At 38.8% G+C, this 19,397-nt stretch overlaps 1 pseudogene; it reads right to left on the bottom strand.

Annotated features, from left to right (window-relative positions):
- LOC132153292 (pre-mRNA-splicing factor CWC22 homolog) overlaps positions 1-19,397 on the bottom strand; it is a 60,498-nt pseudogene that overhangs the window by 29,903 nt on the left and 11,198 nt on the right.

The following is a 19,397-nucleotide window of genomic DNA, read 5'->3' on the forward strand; positions in this document are numbered from 1 at the left end:
ATCTTTTCCCATCACATGAAAGGCTACAATGATGAGCATTGAGTAGACAGAGTCTGTTAATCGCGTGAATGCAGTGATCTCATCATTGTAACGCATTTCACTCACAAAATGCTTTCACCACAACTAACAGCAAACACAATATCGACATGAATAGGGCTGCAACTAACGTTTATTTTGATAATCGATTAATCTGTCGATTATTTTTTACGATTAATCGGTTTATGTACTTATATTTTAGTTTTTTCCATTTTTTCCCCAAGTAAATTATTAATAAATGGTCTTTATCATTCAGCATAGATTTAAGAGATTTTAACCATTTTGCACTGTCATATCCTCATCAAAAATATACCTGGAGTTGTTTTATTGTGTTAGTAATCTTTTGTTGAACTCTTCTGCAATCAGAACACTGACCCATACTCTAGCAAATTTCACAAGGAGATTTCAAATAATGTTTTCACCATGGCAGTCCTTAGAGCTCCTAAAGTAGTTTAACATCCTGAACAAAGCTTATTAAGGAATCTTTCAGAACATATTTTCACGAAGAATAAGGATAAAACAGAATAAAATTGCAGTGCATTGTATTTTATTATTTACTGGGAAACAGCTTTATAGCTTTTGCTGTGAAATTGTAAACAATCCTTCAAAAAAAGTGCCAATGGCATGAAACCTGAATGGAACTCACAATTTAAAGTAAAATCCATCAGAAGGTTGTCCAGAAAAAAAATAGGACACACACAAAAAACCTGCTGTGTGAAAAAGAGCAGTGAATACTTAGAAAAAAAAGTGCATTTCAAATATCTACATTTACCTCTCTCATTCAGTCATAATTAGGCTGCACGACTGGATTTTGAACTGGTAAACGACAAACTGATCACAGAACATGTTTGTAAAGCTTTAAATGTTAACTGTTAAAAAGCAATGTTATCAGCTTTTACGACTAAACATTTGCAAACAACATTGTACTGGAGAATCTGCACAAATGAAAGTCTTAGGGGCCGTTCACATATCGCGCCTAAAACGCGTGGAAAACGCTAGGCGCACCGCTTTCTCCTTCTTTCCAAAGCGCTCGCGCAGAAGCGCCCCTGAGGCGTCTGCCTTTGCTAAGCAACCTCCTTGCTCTCTCCTTGAAGACGCGGAAATTTCAGCAAAGGATAAATGGATTTGTAGCTCAAAAAAATCGCTTGCAGTAGCTCTGCTACTAAATTTATTTCAAAATGGAAATCCATATACAACTATGATCAGCTGTTCCTTTCATCTTGACTGAGCTTTTAACGTTGTTACGGGAAAGGATGAAGCTGATTGGTTAGTTCTTGTCACATGACCCGCGGTGCGGTTGCGGCATTCTGAAAAGTTTAAATGTTTTTAAATCGATGCGGTGCGGTGTTGGAAATAACGAACTTGATCGCGCAAAAGACGCGATATGTGAACGTCCCCTTAAACAGTGCAGTAGTGCAGAGTTTACAGGTTACTCTTCTTTTTTAAAGGCTCAATGTAAAGTACTCCCACATCACGCTGAATGCTGCAGACATAGTCTATGGCTGCAGAGACGCTGCTCGGGAAGCACGTGACATAAAACAAGGCCAGCTATTGGCTATTCGCTACTTCTCCTGTTGTACTGGCTGAGTAAAACCTCCGGTGGCTCATTACTGCCACACTTTGGTCACCGCAGATTTGAAATATGCACGAAATGAGCCGCTTACGGCAAATAAAAGTTATTTAGCAACGAATCGATGACTAAATTAGTTGACAACTATTTTAATAATCGATTTTAATCGATTAAATCGATTCGTTGTTTCAGCTCTAGACATGAATACAGTAAGAGCTTCGTCAGGGTCGGACTGGCCATCTGTGTGATCTGGAGAATCACAGAACGGCCGGTACTCCAGGATGGCCGGTGGGCCGGCCCACCACCCACCAAGCATGCAGTCATCACCGTTTTTTTTTCTCCCACTAATCTGTTTCACACTCCAGTACTGTAGGTGGCAGCAATGCACCTTTAAGTTGGATGCCAGCTGCACTGGCCGTGTCCGCAAAGTAAGGAGAAGAAGAAGTGGAAGAGTAGGAAGAAACCAACAGCAAATACGTTAACATTAGATAGAAGCATAGAAAAACAACAATATGCATAACGCGGCCGCGGGTAAAAAAACGGAAAGAAAAGGGTGGGGCTGAGAAGGCAAGAGAAAAAAAATGCGGAATTTAGATACTGAAGCCGCTAAATGTCCCAAACTAACTGAAATATATAGCAATATTTTCCAGCAGCAGCACCTAGCAGTTAAATATTAGCAGCAGTGAAGTGAGCCAGACAGCTATGCAGCAGCATGCCACCAGTGATGATGATGAGGGACAGAAAGATGAGCTGGTTCCACAGGCAGATCCAGATCCAAGTATGGAACATGAAAGGAGAAAGAAAGTTACTTGCTAGGGATGATGTTAGGAAGTGATATTCAGGTTGCTACATTTTTAATGATTACAGTAGTTAAAACAGCTAAACCTCAACATTTTAGCTGTAAAATGTCACATGCAGTAGCTAATATTAAGAAATATGTTGTGATTTTACTTTTAAAAATGTCGGTAATATTACAGTTAATACTTACAAACTTTGAAGATTTTGAATACAGAAGTTACATTTGTAATGGTGTATTTTCATTTAGATGTGGTATTATTATCTGTGCAGTAAGATTAATTACTGCATAAATTAAGATTATCAAGTAATAAATTCATTTTAAGACAGCATGGAATATATTGTATAATATACTGTTATAACAGCATATTATATAAACTATTCCATGCTATCTTGGAATAAAACCAGTTTTTTTTTTATCCATTCCATCATGTTTATTCAGGTTGAGCTTAGACCAAGAGCAGAGAAAGACATCCACTCCAGCTCAACATCTAGTCAACATCAGTGCTATTGCTATCATTTGGATGGTATAGTATCATGAGTTGTTGTCGAGTTAACGCGCGCCGATTGCTTTGGGCCGGACCTAGTCAAAGTTCAAGGTCGTTTTTTAGTCCCAGTCCATCCCTGATCTTTGTTGTGCAGCATAACAGCGTCATTCATTATAACGGCAGTTTGGGCAAGTGTGCAGATATATGCACGATGTGCGATTAACAGCTCCGAACAACAGAAAGGCATTCTTTGATCGCTCTCTGTAGATAAATCACAATTTAAATAAAAAATTTGTTTCATGCAACTAAGAGAAACAACGTGAAGTTGATCGTTTAGTCATTGGCCTGATTCACTTATGCATAAACCTTATTAAACGATTTAGAAAGAAAGTCTGTGTGAACTTGAATAATTAGCTACACATCAGAAAACACTGATCACAGATCAGGCATTAATGAACACTGTTACTCACTGTTTGTGCCAGTGCTGTAGAATCCATATCGTAAAAGTCTGTTTGTAATGCCTGTACTGACATTGCGACTGAATTAAATGTAAATGTTTGGGCAGGCAAAGCAGAGAAAGGGGCGGTAACCTTTCCCCTTATGACGACATAAGAGGAAGATTCCAGATCGGCCCGTCTTAGCTCTCATTTTCTGAAAGGCAGAGCAGGACTACCAGAGCTTGTTTTACACCTATCAAAATGTCTAGCCACTGGGGGACCATAAACAGGCTAGGGGAACTCATATTAATGTTAAAAAACCTCATATAGTGAAATTTTCATGCCATTGGACCTTTAAAGCATGCATTTCATCATGACTGACACATTTCTGAATTAAAACATCACTACCAAAATACCGCTGCTAAGATTTTTTTTGTTTTGTTTTAAGTACTTTGCATTAAAAGCATTATTAAAGGCACATTAAAAAAAAGCTTTATAGAAATGTATACAGATTTATAGACAAAACATTATTTAAATAATTGCAGCTTTTGAACTTTCTATTAATTAAAGAATCTTGAAAATGTATGAGAAAAGCTGTTTTCAAGAGTAAGAATAAATTTTTCTTGAGCACAAAATTTGCATATTAGAATGATTTCTGAAAGATCGTGTGACACTCAAGACTTGAGTAATGACGCTAAAAAATAGCTTTGTCATCACAGGAATAAACTACATTTTAAAAAAGGAAAAGAGTTACTTTAAATTGTAAGAATATACAAAATATAACTTTCCTGTATTTTTGATCAAATGTACCTGTGGTGAACATATGAGACTCATTTTAAAATAATGTGAAAAAATTTTACTATCCGACCTATTGAATGGTAACAATGGTAATAATAATTGTAATGTTAAAATCAGTGGTTTAGTAAAATCTCAGATCTGTACTTATATTTTTAATCTAAAATTAGTCATCCACCCAAGCCAATTCCTTATTTGGAGAAATGAAAAAGGTTTAAATACTCTGAAGTGGCATCATCTTCTAGAGGAAGCATGTGTGTGAACTGGTCCTCTTCTTCCACTAGGTCAAGACCTTCTGGGATGATAGGGGGGGTCCTTAAACCCTTAAACTGATGGCAAACATCACCTCAATCATGTACTGTACACGTTTATCTATCTCTGATTCATGCAAGACGTTCAAAGATAGCTGAAAAAAATGATAGATGATAGATATAAGATGAAATCATCCATTCAATTATAACTACAGAAAAGTAAAGTAATAAAATAGTTAGGAATGTACCATTGATGCCTCGGGGTGAGACCTCTGTCAGTTTGAGACCACAATCTTTCAGAAAGCTGATGGCCACTTCCACACTATCATCAGTGGGTCTTTCCAACAGCAGGGTCAACATCTCCAAACACAGGACTTCATGAGCCTTGAGACAAAGAAAATGCAATCATACACTACAAAATAAACTGTGGTTTATAGGCAAAGAAAAGGACCAGAAAGACATACCACATTCTGGTTGATGAGATGAGCCATGAATTTGGATGCTGTGAGACACTGTTGCTGAAAAGATGGAAAGAAAAATTAGAACATTATTTAAAGGGACAATAAGTAACTTTTTAGGTATTTTATTATCTAAAATCAATATTTTTATTCATAAATATGCCCTCAATGGTGTACAAATACCTATGCCAATGTTTAAACTAATCCTCGTAAATGAAGAATTTATTATCTTTATATACAACCCGAATTCCGGAAAAGTTGGGACGTTTTTTAAATTTTAATAAAATGAAAACTAAAGGAATTTCAAATCACATGAGCCAATATTTTATTCACAATAGAACATAGATAACGTAGCAAATGTTTAAACTGAGAAATTTTACACTTTTATCCACTTAATTAGCTCATTTAAAATTTAATACCTGCTACAGGTCCCAAAAAAGTTGGCACGGGGGCAACAAATGGCTAAAAAAGCAAGCAGTTTTGAAAAGATTCAGCTGGGAGAACATCTAGTGATTAATTAAGTTAATTGATATCAGGTCTGTAACATGATTAGCTATAAAAGCTTTGTCTTAGAGAAGCAGAGTCTCTCAGAAGTAAAGATGGGCAGAGGCTCTCCAATCTGTGAAAGACTGCGTAAAAAAATTGTGGAAAACTTTAAAAACAATGTTCCTCAACGTCAAATTGCAAAGGCTTTGCAAATCTCATCATCTACAGTGCATAACATCATCAAAAGATTCAGAGAAACTGGAGAAATCTCTGTGTGTAAGGGACAAGGCCGGAGACCTTTATTGGATGCCTGTGGTCTTCGGGCTCTCAGACGACACTGCATCACTCATCGGCATGATTGTGTTAATGACATTACTAAATGGGCCCAGGAATACTTTCAGAAACCACTGTCGGTAAACACAATCCGCCGTGCCATCAGCAGATGCCAACTAAAGCTCTATCATGCAAAAAGGAAGCCATATGTGAACATGGTCCAGAAGCGCCGTCGTGTCCTGTGGACCAAGGCTAATTTAAAATGGACTATTTCAAAGTGGAATAGTGTTTTATGGTCAGACGAGTCCAAATTTGACATTCTTGTTGGAAATCACGGACGCCGTGTCCTCCGGGCTAAAGAGGAGGGAGACCTTCCAGCATGTTATCAGCGTTCAGTTCAAAAGCCAGCATTTCTGATGGTATGGGGGTGCATAAGTGCATACAGTATGGGCAGCTTGCATGTTTTGGAAGGCTCTGTGAATGCTGAAAGGTATATAAAGGTTTTAGAGCAACATATGCTTCCCTCCAAACAACGTCTATTTCAGGGAAGGCCTTGTTTATTTCAGCAGGACAATGCAAAACCACATACTGCAGCTATAACAACAGCATGGCTTCGTCGTAGAAGAGTCCGGGTGCTAACCTGGCCTGCCTGCAGTCCAGATCTTTCACCTATAGAGAACATTTGGCGCATCATTAAACGAAAAATACGTCAAAGACGACCACGAACTCTTCAGCAGCTGGAAATCTATATAAGGCAAGAATGGGACCAAATTCCAACAGCAAAACTCCAGCAACTCATAGCCTCAATGCCCAGACGTCTTCAAACTGTTTTGAAAAGAAAAGGAGATGCTACACCATGGTAAACATGCCCCGTCCCAACTATTTTGAGACCTGTAGCAGAAATCAAAATTGAAATGAGCTCATTTTGTGCATAAAATTGTAAACTTTCTCAGTTTAAGTTTGCTATGTTATCTATGTTCTATTGTGAATAAAATATTGGCTCATGTGATTTGAAAGTCTTTTAGTTTTCATTTTATTAAAATTTAAAAAACATCCCAACTTTTCCGGAATTCGGGTTGTACATGGGACGGGTAGGTCGACGGAGGCTTCCATGTAGTTCCGCCATCTTGCAAAACTATAATAGCAGAGAGGGACAAAAAGTACTAAGCCAACGCGTTTCCACAACACGTTTTCGGTCAGAGCCAGAAACGCAGGTGCAGAGCAGTGAGAGGCGCTTGAAACTGCACCGGCAAGTTTAAGTTCTGGATTGCATTCTTATTATGGACCATACATATGCCGCGCCACAGGAGAAGAAAACATCGTCGCCAAAACAGTCAAAAATAGAACGTAAAAGGAAACGTGACCGTAGATTACAGAAAACAAGAGTTAATGTCGGGGAAGCTTTTTCTAGGTGGAAAGAGCTAATGCTGGATAAAGATTTCAAAAGAGACGCTGAAGTGGCCTGTTTTCTTCTCGACAGGTAAGTCAGTGTTACTTTTTCAAAAACAATTCATTAGCTCAAGTTGTGAATATTTTGCTACGTGCATATAACTGTACAGACAATGAAAATTCATTGCTATTGCTAGACATAAATTGTACAAACCTCGGTCGCTTCTCTTCTCTGCCTTTGTAAACTTTCAATTCTATCAAGATCGTCTCTCGTAGCTGCCGGGCATCTTTGTCATCGTGGTATTGACTCTCGCTCTCCTCCTCTTCCTCGTCCACCTCCTCGCCTAGATCCCACTGATCCACTGCCTCTCTGTCCTCTCCCTCTACCTCTTCCTCTCCCTATTGTTGAATCATCTGATGATGATATCTAACAATGCACATAATTCAGAAAATATAACGAATAAAGAAGACATAACTACTAATTACAATATTTCATGTTTTCCACAGTCAGTAATTCATACTGTAACATTCGTTTGTTAGTTGTCATGTTGCAGTTTGTTTGAAATAACACACCTGTTCACCTGAAGGAAAACTCGATGAAGTGCTATTAGAAGACATCCTGTCAAAGCTTTTTGGTACATATCGCCTACCGTAGATGCAACGCGCATTTGAAAAAGCGAGGCGCTGGAGAGCAAAATTAGTTTGAATGCAAAATACAATTTCACCACTAGATGGGAGTAATTCCTACTTATAGTCCCTTTAAATTGGTGCTCCATTTAGAAACCAGTACATTGCTTCCTAAAGGCTTACTTTATCATTCCTCCTGTAACCTTTTCAGAAATTGAGGATAAGTCTCTTGAGGATAAGTTCTCCGATCGGAGGAAACTTGGAGTTGATGATGGCCACCACAGCAGCATAAACATGGGCGATGATGGGAGAAGCAGCCTGGGCCTGAAGTGTAGATCTGGCCAGAAGACCCCTAGAGAGAGACTGGTCAGTACCATTAACAATCTCAATCATATGAGCTGCCTTGCTGTTTCCTGTCTACACAGGGAGCATCCTAACTGAAATGAAACCACATAATTGATTGATTTAGATTTAGATCTGCATGGGCATCAATGCATGTGTAATACAAATATCCATTCTCACGAGAAGCGCACAGGAGATTCAACTTCACAACAGACTTTAACAGAACTTGGTGTATGTAAACTACTGTAAGTTTGGGGTCAGTGCATTTTATTTTATTTATTTATTTTTTAAATATATTAATACTGTTACTCAGCAAGAATTTATAAAATGTATCAAAAATAAAGACATTTATAATGAATATTAAAAAGCTGTGTTTTTAAGATGTCAATGTCAGCAATCTCCATTTAGCCTATTTAGCTGTGCAAAACAGTTCACTGTTCTGCTGGATGTTGTAAACTAGTATTTGTATTCAAGTTCAATACAATATATTAATGTACTATTAAACACATTCATTTGTACCGCAATTGTTTTACTGTTTACTGGACTTTAAGGGTGTCACACTGCGGCTAATGAATAGATAAATCACTATAGAAATAAAAGTAAAGAATGACTCCTTAAAATGCAGCAAACGTAGACAGTACACTAGGACCATGGCCATAGATCAATAAAACACAAGAGCTGTGGTCTTTACCTGCCCCTCACTACAATATTCTCCTGCAGGAGTTCTTGAATAATGTTGGCAATGTTGGAAATGTTCACTTTGCTGATCAGACCATTGATGGACTTCTTCAGGGCTTCCCAGCTCATCCTCTGATACTCCAAACTGTGGAATTAAAAAGAAAAGAATGGATGAGAAACCAACTACACGGATCTCTTAAAGGAGACACTTTCAGCCTGTTAACACAGCAGTGATCTTGAAACACTTGTCTTTAGCGCCTGGTAATAGACCATTTTAAAGGTCATATTTTGAACAATTGTAACAGCAGGACAGAACCTTCAATGCTGTCTGCTTCTCAGTCTGTATTTCAGCATGAAATAGCCTGGAAAACGCTGAGTTTCAGAGTACTACTCGGCTCCTTGTAGAACAGCTATTTTTCCCCACCAACTAATTTCCTGAGCTTAGCTGCTCTTGAGACTGATCTCTGATGTACTGTCTCCATCACCTATCTTCCGGTGTCTGGCCTCGAGCACTCCTCCTGCTATAGATATCCCACATCCCTAAGGGACATCTCTATATTTCCTGGCTGGTGACCTTCATTCCACTGCAGGAGGAAATTAATTCGTCCCCTTCATTGAATTCATGTGGATGCGTTTCCCACCATCAATAAATTAATCTATTCTTATCACAATGTCTGAAGAGACTTCAAAATCAATATAATTCAAGATGGATCAACAAACAAAATCCTTCTTACCTAATGATTGAGCCTTATTAGAGCTGGCCAATAAATCAAAAAATTATATTTCTATATTTTTAAACCTTTTGACATTATTCAATAAATACTTCAGTATTTATGTATCGTATTTGCTCTGAAATGGCGTAATCGTTAAACAATAGGAATTTGAAGATGTGTAGATTAGAAAAAAATATATAGAAAATGTAAATTCTCTAATAAATATGTAGGTATTTACTCTAACACCAGGAATTATTATTATTTTTTTAGTATTTATCGTATTTTCATTTTTAAACACCAAATTAACAAATACAACATAACTAACATTTACCTCCATACAATGCTGTTTAAAAGTATGGGGTCGGTAATATTTGTTGTAGTTTTTTAAAGAAGTCTCATCCTCAAGACTGCATTCATTTAAACAGTAAAAACAGTCATTTTGTGAAATATTACATATATTTCATATACATTTAAAATACAACACACTACGCACACCGTCTGCGTTCGTTTGAACTGATTTGCTGAAATCAAAACAGGGACAGTAACAGATCAGCGCCAGCCAATGAAATTGCCATTTGCACATTAGCTCCGCCCACTACCGGAGAAAACGGCATATCTTCTGCTCGTTCGAAAAAGCTGAATAATTCCAAATGAACTCCATTATTTTGTCAGGAGAAGACAACAAAGAATAAAGTTTGCAAGTAGCGCAGTGATTCACTCTCTCTCTTTGCTTCTGTGAGAAACAGCGCTATCAGCAAAGCAAAGGTTAGTTACGTACCTTCACACAGAGTTTACAGAGCATCGAATACAGGTGCGATGTGTGTCCATTGAAATGAATTGAAAAAGTACAGATCGCTTGATGCAGAGCGAAACTCTGAAGCATTCAGTCAGTGTGTATACAAAGCAAAAAAATATGTGTGCTAAACATATAATATCCTCGAACACACACTGACGAGTAAAATCTAAGAGTTTATTATCAAATGGCTGACAATAGACATCATTTAGTCGCCCAGAGTAAAATTTAGTCGCATATGCGAGTGATTTACTCGCAATGTAGAGGGTTGAAATACCATTTTCTATTTTCATATATTTTCTCATAACGTGTTGAAAACCTAATATTTTTTGTGGAAACCGTGATACATTTTACAGGATTCTTTAATGATTAGAAATGTCAAAACAGCAGCATTTATGTGAAATAGAAATCTGCAACTTTTGGAGCATTACAAATGTCTTCATTGTCTTATATATATATAAATATATATATATATATATAACGCATCCTTAATGTATAAAAGCTTTAATTTATTTAAAACAAAATCTTACACCAAATTTTTTTAACCATAGTGTACAATTTTACAAATATATTTCATGATAAATTCTACACCTACATTTCTGCACCTTTGGCCACAAATTCTAAATAATATTTTGCAAAAAAATCACTGCATCTCTATTTAGCGTTTTAAATTAATTCATTGCAAATCACAGTTTCAACTGATTAAATCTGATTAATAAAATTTAACAACTCTAGTGGCATTTATACTACTGGAATTCAAATTAGAGATGCTATGTTTTATTTATATCATCATTAAAATAATTACATAAATATGGTGACAAATATTTGATAAATATGCAATATTTTGCCCTACTTCTTACTGATTCACTTTTTTTTTGCTCGTTTCCTCCAAACCCAATGATGGATTTTGAAAGTGAAATATCACAAAAATATAGCCTAAGGTGAATAAAATTTTAATCAAACAACAACGGTACACCCTTTACCCAAAATATATATATATTTTTTTTATAATAAATACAAAATGTTGGACTGCTGAGCAAAGTGAAGCCAACCTGCTCTTGTCAGAGATCTGAGCCTGCATCATACGCTGTTTGGCCGGTGGGATGTAGGCCCCACCGGTGCGGGTCAGGATGGGGTCCAGCGCTTCCTTCCTCTTCTTCACTGGAGGCTCCTCAGTGGGAGGTTCATTACTTTTGGCTGGGGAGGCTGATCTTCCCCTCCTCCTGTGCTCCCAATCCCTCTCTCTGCTGGAATGCCGCTCATAACGATCCCAGTCGCCATAGCGGTCTCGACCTCGCTCACTGGACCTGATGTGAGAACAACGGAGAACAAAGACAACGTTAGACCTGAAAGGTGCAATATTTTACAGAAAATTTGTCAAGCGTATAAACACACGTTTCCCTCACCTACGACCCCTTCCGTAATGTTCTACAGGAGAACGAGATCCAGATCGGGATCTAGACTGAACTCTTTTCATCCCTAAAATATAGACAAATGACAACAGTTTACAGAAAGGTCTGAATTCTACATTGATTTTGTTCAAATGAGACTAACAGAAGACTCACCTGTCAGGTGAGGAGCTTCTTTGTCTGTTTTTACTCTCATCGTCAGAGGCACGCTGAAACAAACACAATCACATTAGCAAAGCATAGTAGAAGCTGCACCAATCAGTCAAGCACTGAATTTGTGTCAAGTGGCTATGGATCACATGACTTGCTCTATACACAGCGAATGTTTGACAGTTACTTAATAGTAAACTGTATCGGCATATATCTGAATCACATGCTAACATTCTAACAAGACAGCAGTGTTTCAGTTACATATGAAATTTTGGAATTTTGAAAATTAATGGTCAATAAATTATTATCCATAATCAATCAATAAATACAGCCAAAATAATTAACTGAATTATATATATATATATATATATATATATATATTTGCCGGGGGGAATGCGTGGGATTTCCCCCTTTCTGGTCAATGTATCCCTGCCTCTGCTTAATTATTTTTTTATATTTTAAAAAAATGTATCCCCCCCCTCAAAGTGATCCGTGCTACTACACTATTGGCGAGACGGATCACAAAACTTATCAAGGATCCGTGGTTTGATTAAAGTCAATTTTATGCAGCCTCTCTGTATTCACCACTCTGCAGACTTGCTCAATGGCTTTTTGGACAATCATTCTTTAGTCTCTGAGACTCTCTGGTGCTGCCGTACGAGCGCGAGGTCTCTCTTCCCAGCGCGAGCCTCTCTCTCTGTATCTGTGTTCAGCGAGCGCAGAGAGGAACAGCACTTTCAGTAAAAAAAAAAATAAAAAAAATAAAGATAACTCTATTTTACAAGCATTCAGTCATCAGTCACAGCACAACCACTGTCGTATGTGTATTTGATTTCATTAGTGCAGATTAATGTTTGAGAGCTGGTTGTGTAGTCTTAATGGACCGCGTTTCAGTCATTGTAATATTCATTCCATTGTCTGATAACAGAAACATTAAAATATAGTAATAAACAAAAAGTGACGTTCCAGGGAAATTGGAACGTCACTTCCTGTTTGTTGTTGGCGGCTGTACTGCGTTTGAGCTCCGTCACTATATTCTTTTCATTGACTGTTTTTAACTCAAAAATCAGTTTTATACATCATCGTTTCCGTTTATATAACATGTGAATATATCCTCTATTGTATTCTACAACAAAAACAATCAGAGCGCCTCGCTATCACTAGTTTTATTTTGATCTCCCGGGTCCGCTATTAGCTTTTAGCCAGTTAGCATCAGCAAGCGTGGTTGCAGCTAACTGCGCTTACATTGCTAATACCCTATTCACACACATTACCACTGCTGTACTCACTGTTACTTGCTTTAATGGCGGATGAATGTCTCCACTCTGTACAGCTCGAGCTCGAGGCCGTGGGAAAGCAGATTCGCGACCTGGAGGTGAGGCAGGCCCAGCTGAGAGAGCGGAGAGCCGCGCTGGAATCATCCCGGGCTGACGCTCACAAGTCCGGGGTAAGTATACAGCGTGCTGCTAACAGTCCCACCACGTCTACTCCGTGTGTTTCTCTGCACAGGCCCGGTGCACCCAGGACGCGATCTTCCCAGATGTCCTTCACTGTGACGCCGGGACACCACGGACCCAGGGTGCATCCACAGCGGAGGACGCAAGCCGGGTCCCGGGCGACGACTTCTCCCCCTCCTGCCTTCGACATCTCCATCCGGAACCGCTTCGCTCCCCTCCGCGAGACAGGACGCGACGCTGTGATCATCGGAGACTCCATCGTCCGACACGTAAGTGCTACGTTAGCCGAAGGTAAAGTGCACACTCATTGTTGGCCTGGTGCTCGTGTTCTCGATGTTTCTGCGTAGATACCCACGATCCTGAAGGCCGACGAGAGCCCCAGAGCGGTCGTGCTTCACGCCGGGGTTAACGACACCACGCTGCGGCAGACGGAGACGCTGAAGAGGGACTTCAGCAGCCTGATCGAGACGGTTCGCAGCACGACGCCCACGGCGACGATCGTCGTGTCAGGACCACTGCCCACGTATCGACGAGGACACGAAAGGTTCAGTAGACTTTTTGCTTTAAATGAATGGTTGTTGTCATGGTGTAAAGAACAGAAACTGCTATATGTTAATAACTGGAATCTTTTCTGGGAGCGTCCTAGGCTGTTTCGCGCTGATGGATTACACCCCAGCAGAGTCGGAGCTGCTCTCTGACAACATCTCCAGGACATTTCGCTCCATGTGACTAGTAAGACAATTCTCTAATAACTATTATGATGAGTTTTGTTCCACCCGCTTAAATGATAAAAGTACTTGCGCTGTAAAAACTATTAAGACTGTGTCTGTTCCCCGAATAGTGGTCAAAATATAAATTTAATGTAGGATCTAGAAAAAATCTTTTCGTTATTAAACCAGAAACATGTAAAGTAAATGAACAAAAACAATTTTTAAAGTTTGGGCTCATAAATATTAGATCACTCACACCCAAAGCAGTTATTGTAAATGAAATGATCACAGAAAATTGTTTTGATGTACTCTGCTTGACTGAAACCTGGCTAAAACCAAATGATTATTTTGGTCTAAATGAGTCTACTCCACCGAACTACTGTTATAAGCATGAGCCCCGTCAGACTGGTCGTGGCGGAGGTGTTGCAACAATATATAGTGATATTCTCAATGTTACCCAGAAAACAGGATACAGGTTTAACTCTTTTGAAATACTTCTGCTAAATGTTACACTGTCAGACATGCAAAAGAAGTCTAATGTATCTCTTGCTCTGGCTACTGTGTATAGACCACCAGGGCCGTATACAGAATTCCTAAAAGAATTTGCAGATTTCCTCTCAGACCTTCTAGTTACAGTTGATAAGGCGCTAATCATGGGAGATTTTAATATTCACATTGATAATGCAAATGATACATTAGGACTTGCGTTTACTGACCTAATAAACTCATTTGGAGTCAAGCAAAATGTCACCAGGCCCACGCATCGTTTTAATCATACACTAGATCTAATTATATCGCATGGAATCGATCTTACTGCTATAGATATTGTACCCCAAAGTGATGATATTACAGACCATTTCCTTGTATCGTGCATGCTGCGTATAACTGATATTAACTATATGTCTCAGCGTTATCGTCTGGGCAGAACTATTGTTCCAGCCACCAAAGAAAGATTCGCAAATAACCTGCCTGATCTATCTCAACTGCTATTTGTACCCAAAAATACACATGAATTAGATGAAATTACTGACAACATGGGCACTATTTTCTCTAATACATTAGAAGCTGTTGCCCCCATCAAATTGAAAAAGGTTAGAGAAAAACGTACTGTGCCATGGTATAACAGTAATACTCACTCTCTCAAGAAAGTAACTCGTAGTCTTGAACGCAAATGGAGAAAAACTAACTTGGAAGTTTTTAGAATTGCATGGAAAAACTGTATGTCCAGCTATAGACAGGCTCTAAAAACTGCTAGGGCAGAGCATATACACAAACTCATTGAAAATAACCAAAACAATCCAAGGTTTTTATTTAGCACAGTGGCTAAATTAACAAATTACCAGACGCCACCTGATTCAAATATTCCACCAACGTTAAACAGTAATGACTTTATGAATTTCTTCACTGATAAAATAGATAACATTAGAAATACAATAGCAAATGTAGATTCTACAGCGTCTAACACTTCAGTTTCATCCATCGCACCCAAAGATAAACTGCAGTGCTTTACAAATATAGGACAGGAAGAGCTAAATTAACTTATCACTGTATCTAAACCAACAACATGTTTATTAGATCCTGTGTCCACTAAATTACTAAAAGAGCTGTTACCTGTAGCCGAAGAACTGCTTCTCAATATCATTAACTCGTCGTTATCTTTAGGTCACGTCCCAAAACCATTCAAGCTGGCGCTTATCAAGCCTCTTATTAAGAAACCAAAACTAGATCCTAGTGTACTGGCAAATTATAGGCCTATTTCAAATCTTACATTTATGTCTAAAATTTTAGAAAAAGTTGTGTCTGCTCAATTGAGCACCTTCCTGCATAAAAATGATCTGTATGAAGAATTTCAGTCAGGCTTCAGGCCCCACCATAGCACAGAAACTGTACTTGTTAAAATTACAAATGACCTGCTCCTTGCGTCAGATCAACGCTGCATCTCATTTCTAGTCTTACTTGATCTTAGTGCTGCGTTCGACACCATAGATCATGACATACTCATAGATCGATTACAAAACTATACAGGTTTTCAAGGGCAGGCTCTAAGATGGTTTAGATCCTACCTGTCCGATCGCTACCATTTTGTTTACTTAAATGGGGTGTCATCTCATTTATCATCAGTAAAATATGGAGTGCCACAAGGATCCGTCCTAGGTCCCCTTCTATTTTCAATATACATGTTGCCCCTTGGTAATATTATTAGAAAATACGGAATTAGCTTCCACTGTTATGCTGATGATACTCAGCCATATATCTCAACGAGACCAGATGAAACTTCCCAATTATCTAAGCTAACAGAGTGTGTTAAAAATGTAAAAGATTAGATGACAAATAATTTTCTCCAATTAAATTCGGATAAGACAGAGATATTAATTATTGGACCAAAAAACACCACACAGAATCTTGTAGATTACAATCTGCAGCTAGACGGATGTACTGTTACTTCCTCTACAGTCAGAAATCTGGGTGTTATATTGGACAGCAATTTGTCTTTTGAAAATCATATTTCCAATGTTACAAAAACTGCATTCTTCCATCTTAGAAACATTGCCAAGCTACGAAATACGAAATGTTATCTGTTTCTGATGCAGAAAAGCTAGTTCATGCATTTATGACCTCTAGACTGGACTATTGTAATGCACTTCTAGGTGGTTGTCCTGCTTCGTCAATAAACAAGCTACAGGTAGTCCAAAATGCAGCAGCTAGAGTCCTTACGAGGTCAAGAAAATATGATCATATTACCCCAATTTTACAGTCTCTGCACTGGCTACCTATTAAGTTCCGTATCAGTTACAAATTATCATTACTTACCTATAAGGCCCTAAATGGTTTAGCTCCTGCGTACCTAACTAGCCTTCTACCACGCTACAACCCATCACGCACCCTAAGGTCACAAAACGCTGGACTTTTGGTAGTTCCTAGGATAGCAAAGTCCACTAAAGGAGGTAGAGCTTTTTCACATTTGGCTCCCAAACTCTGGAATAGCCTTCCTGATAATGTTCGGGGTTCAGACACACTCTCTCTGTTTAAATCTAGATTAAAAACGCATCTCTTTCGCCAAGCATTCGAATAATGCATCTCTTAAATTGTGAGTGTAGTTGCATCTGCATTTTTATTCTTTAGCTTGGGTTAAACTAATTTTACTTTGTTGGATCAGCAGCTATGCTAATGATGTCTCTATTTGTTTCTATTTACATCCCGTGGTAACTAGGATTTACACAAGCTCCAGTCTGGACCCAGAACACCTGAGAAGAGATGATGCCGACCCTCAGAGGACCCCAGATGATCCTAACCTTGAATCAATAAACAGAACTAACAATTATTGCTACATGTGTGACTGCATCATATAATTACTATTAATTAATAATATTGATAGTTCATCGTCTAGCTGACTACGTCTTGTATTATTATTATAATTTTTTTTATTTTTTCTAAAATCCTGTCAAACGTGCACAAACTACTAGCTACTACTAAATATTGTAGAAACATAATTTTCTGTAAAGTTGCTTTGTAACGATTTGTATTGTAAAAAGCGCTATACAAATAAACTTGAATTGAATTGAATTGAAAAAACAGTTTTATTGAGAATTAAATTAAATGGCTAAATTAAATCTCAGTATGTGAGCATAGGGAGGCAATACAATACAACGCACCTACGTCATAAATATGCTAATTAGCGCATGACATCATATACTTCATGTTCTCATGATTTAGGGGAAGTCGTGGCCTAATGGTTAGAGAGTCGGACTCCCAATCGAAGGGCTGTGAGTTTGAGTCTCGGGCCGGCAGGAATTGTGGGTGGGGGGAGTGCATGTACAGTGCTCTCTCCACCCTCAATACCAAGACTGAGGTGCCCTTGAGCAAGGCATCGAACCCCCAACTGCTCCCTGGGCGCCGCAGCATAAATGGCTGCCCACTGCTCCGGGTGTGTGTTCACAGTGTGTGTGTGTGCATGCACTTCGGATGGATAAAATGCAGAGCACGAATTTAGATTTAGCAATGTTTAGTACTAATCCATTTAAAAATTCACATTGGATCATAAAATTGTTTGCACGTTACTTCTGACTTTGAAATTAAGTATTTTAAATAATTAATTTAAAAGACATGCAATACAGTAGCTCTGGATGAATACATACGTATATTTCGGACTATAAGTCACACCTAAGTATAAGTCGCATCAGTCCAAGGGGAAGGGGAAGTCGTGGCCTAATGGTTAGAGAGTCGGACTCCCAATCGAAAGGTTGTGAGTTCGAGTCCCGGGCCGGCAGGAATTGTGGGTGGGGGGAGTGCATGTACAGTTCTCTCTCCACCTTCAATACCATGACTTAGGTGCCCTTGAGCAAGGCACCGAACCCCCAACTGCTCCCCGGGCGCCGCAGCATAAATGGCTGCCCACTGCTCCGGGTGTGTGTTCACAGTGTGTGTGTGTGTGTTTACTGCTCTGTGTGTGTGCACTTCGGATGGGTTAAATGCAGAGCACAAATTCTGAGTATGGGTCACCATACTTGGCTGAATGTCACTTCACTTCACAAATTAGCCAGGCTACAGCCGCGAGAGGGCGCTCTATGTTTTCAGTGGTAGACTACAGGAGCACTGAGCAGCATTGAGCGCCCTCTCGCGGCTGTAGACGGTAAAGTTTTCTCTTGGTTCATGTCAAATTAATTTTGATAAATAAGTCGCACCTAACTATAAGTCGCAGGACCAGCCAAACTACGAAAAAAGGTGCGACTTATAGTCCATTTTTGTATTTTTATATTATTAATATTTTGTATTAGCTTTTACTAATATTTTAAAAATGTTTTTACTGATGTTTTGACTTATCCAATTTTCTCCATTTAAAACATTTAGTATTTATTTTTTTCGGGCTAGTTAAACTAATTTCCGGCTACCAAAATCTGAAGGGCAGTGATTTAGAAATTTTTTGAGCCCTGGTGTTCATGGTGTGTGCACTTAGATGGGATAAATGCAGAGCACAAATGATTACATTATGATTGTAACTCACCTTGATATGCATGACACTGCTCTTCATTCTGTGCACTTCACCATAATCACTGCCGTCTTCACTGCTGTCACTCTCTGAGCTGCTGGACCCCTGATTGTGGCTGTCCCTGGACAATGCTCTCGCCACAGGGCTGCCCGCTCGTGGACTCCCATCTCTGGAGCTAGAGTCCTCAGGTTGAGCAGAGCCAGAGCAACCCTTGGGTCTACCTGCTTCAGGGTTATGCTGGCAATCTGAAGAGAAAAAAAAAAAACCATTAAGACAAGGTTTTAAGACAATTTCCATCATTCAAAACCAAAGTGATGAACGAACAAAGATGCTGACAGAAAACAGGGATTTTCTTATCACAACAAGATTATAAGTTAGATCCTTTGTTTTTTTGTGAACAAATTTTGTGAAAAAAAAAACATGTACATGATCAGGTGAAAGTCAGGTCCTTATGCCGTGTTTCAACCAAAGCGTTTTTAGGCAGCTGAAAATGGCAGGCGCCTGCGAATGCTACAGAGGCACTTTGGTTGAAGAATAGCCGTTGATGTGGCAG

The sequence above is a fragment of the Carassius carassius genome, chromosome 11 (assembly GCF_963082965.1).
Source record: "Carassius carassius chromosome 11, fCarCar2.1, whole genome shotgun sequence".
NCBI classification, from domain to species: domain Eukaryota; kingdom Metazoa; phylum Chordata; class Actinopteri; order Cypriniformes; family Cyprinidae; genus Carassius; species Carassius carassius.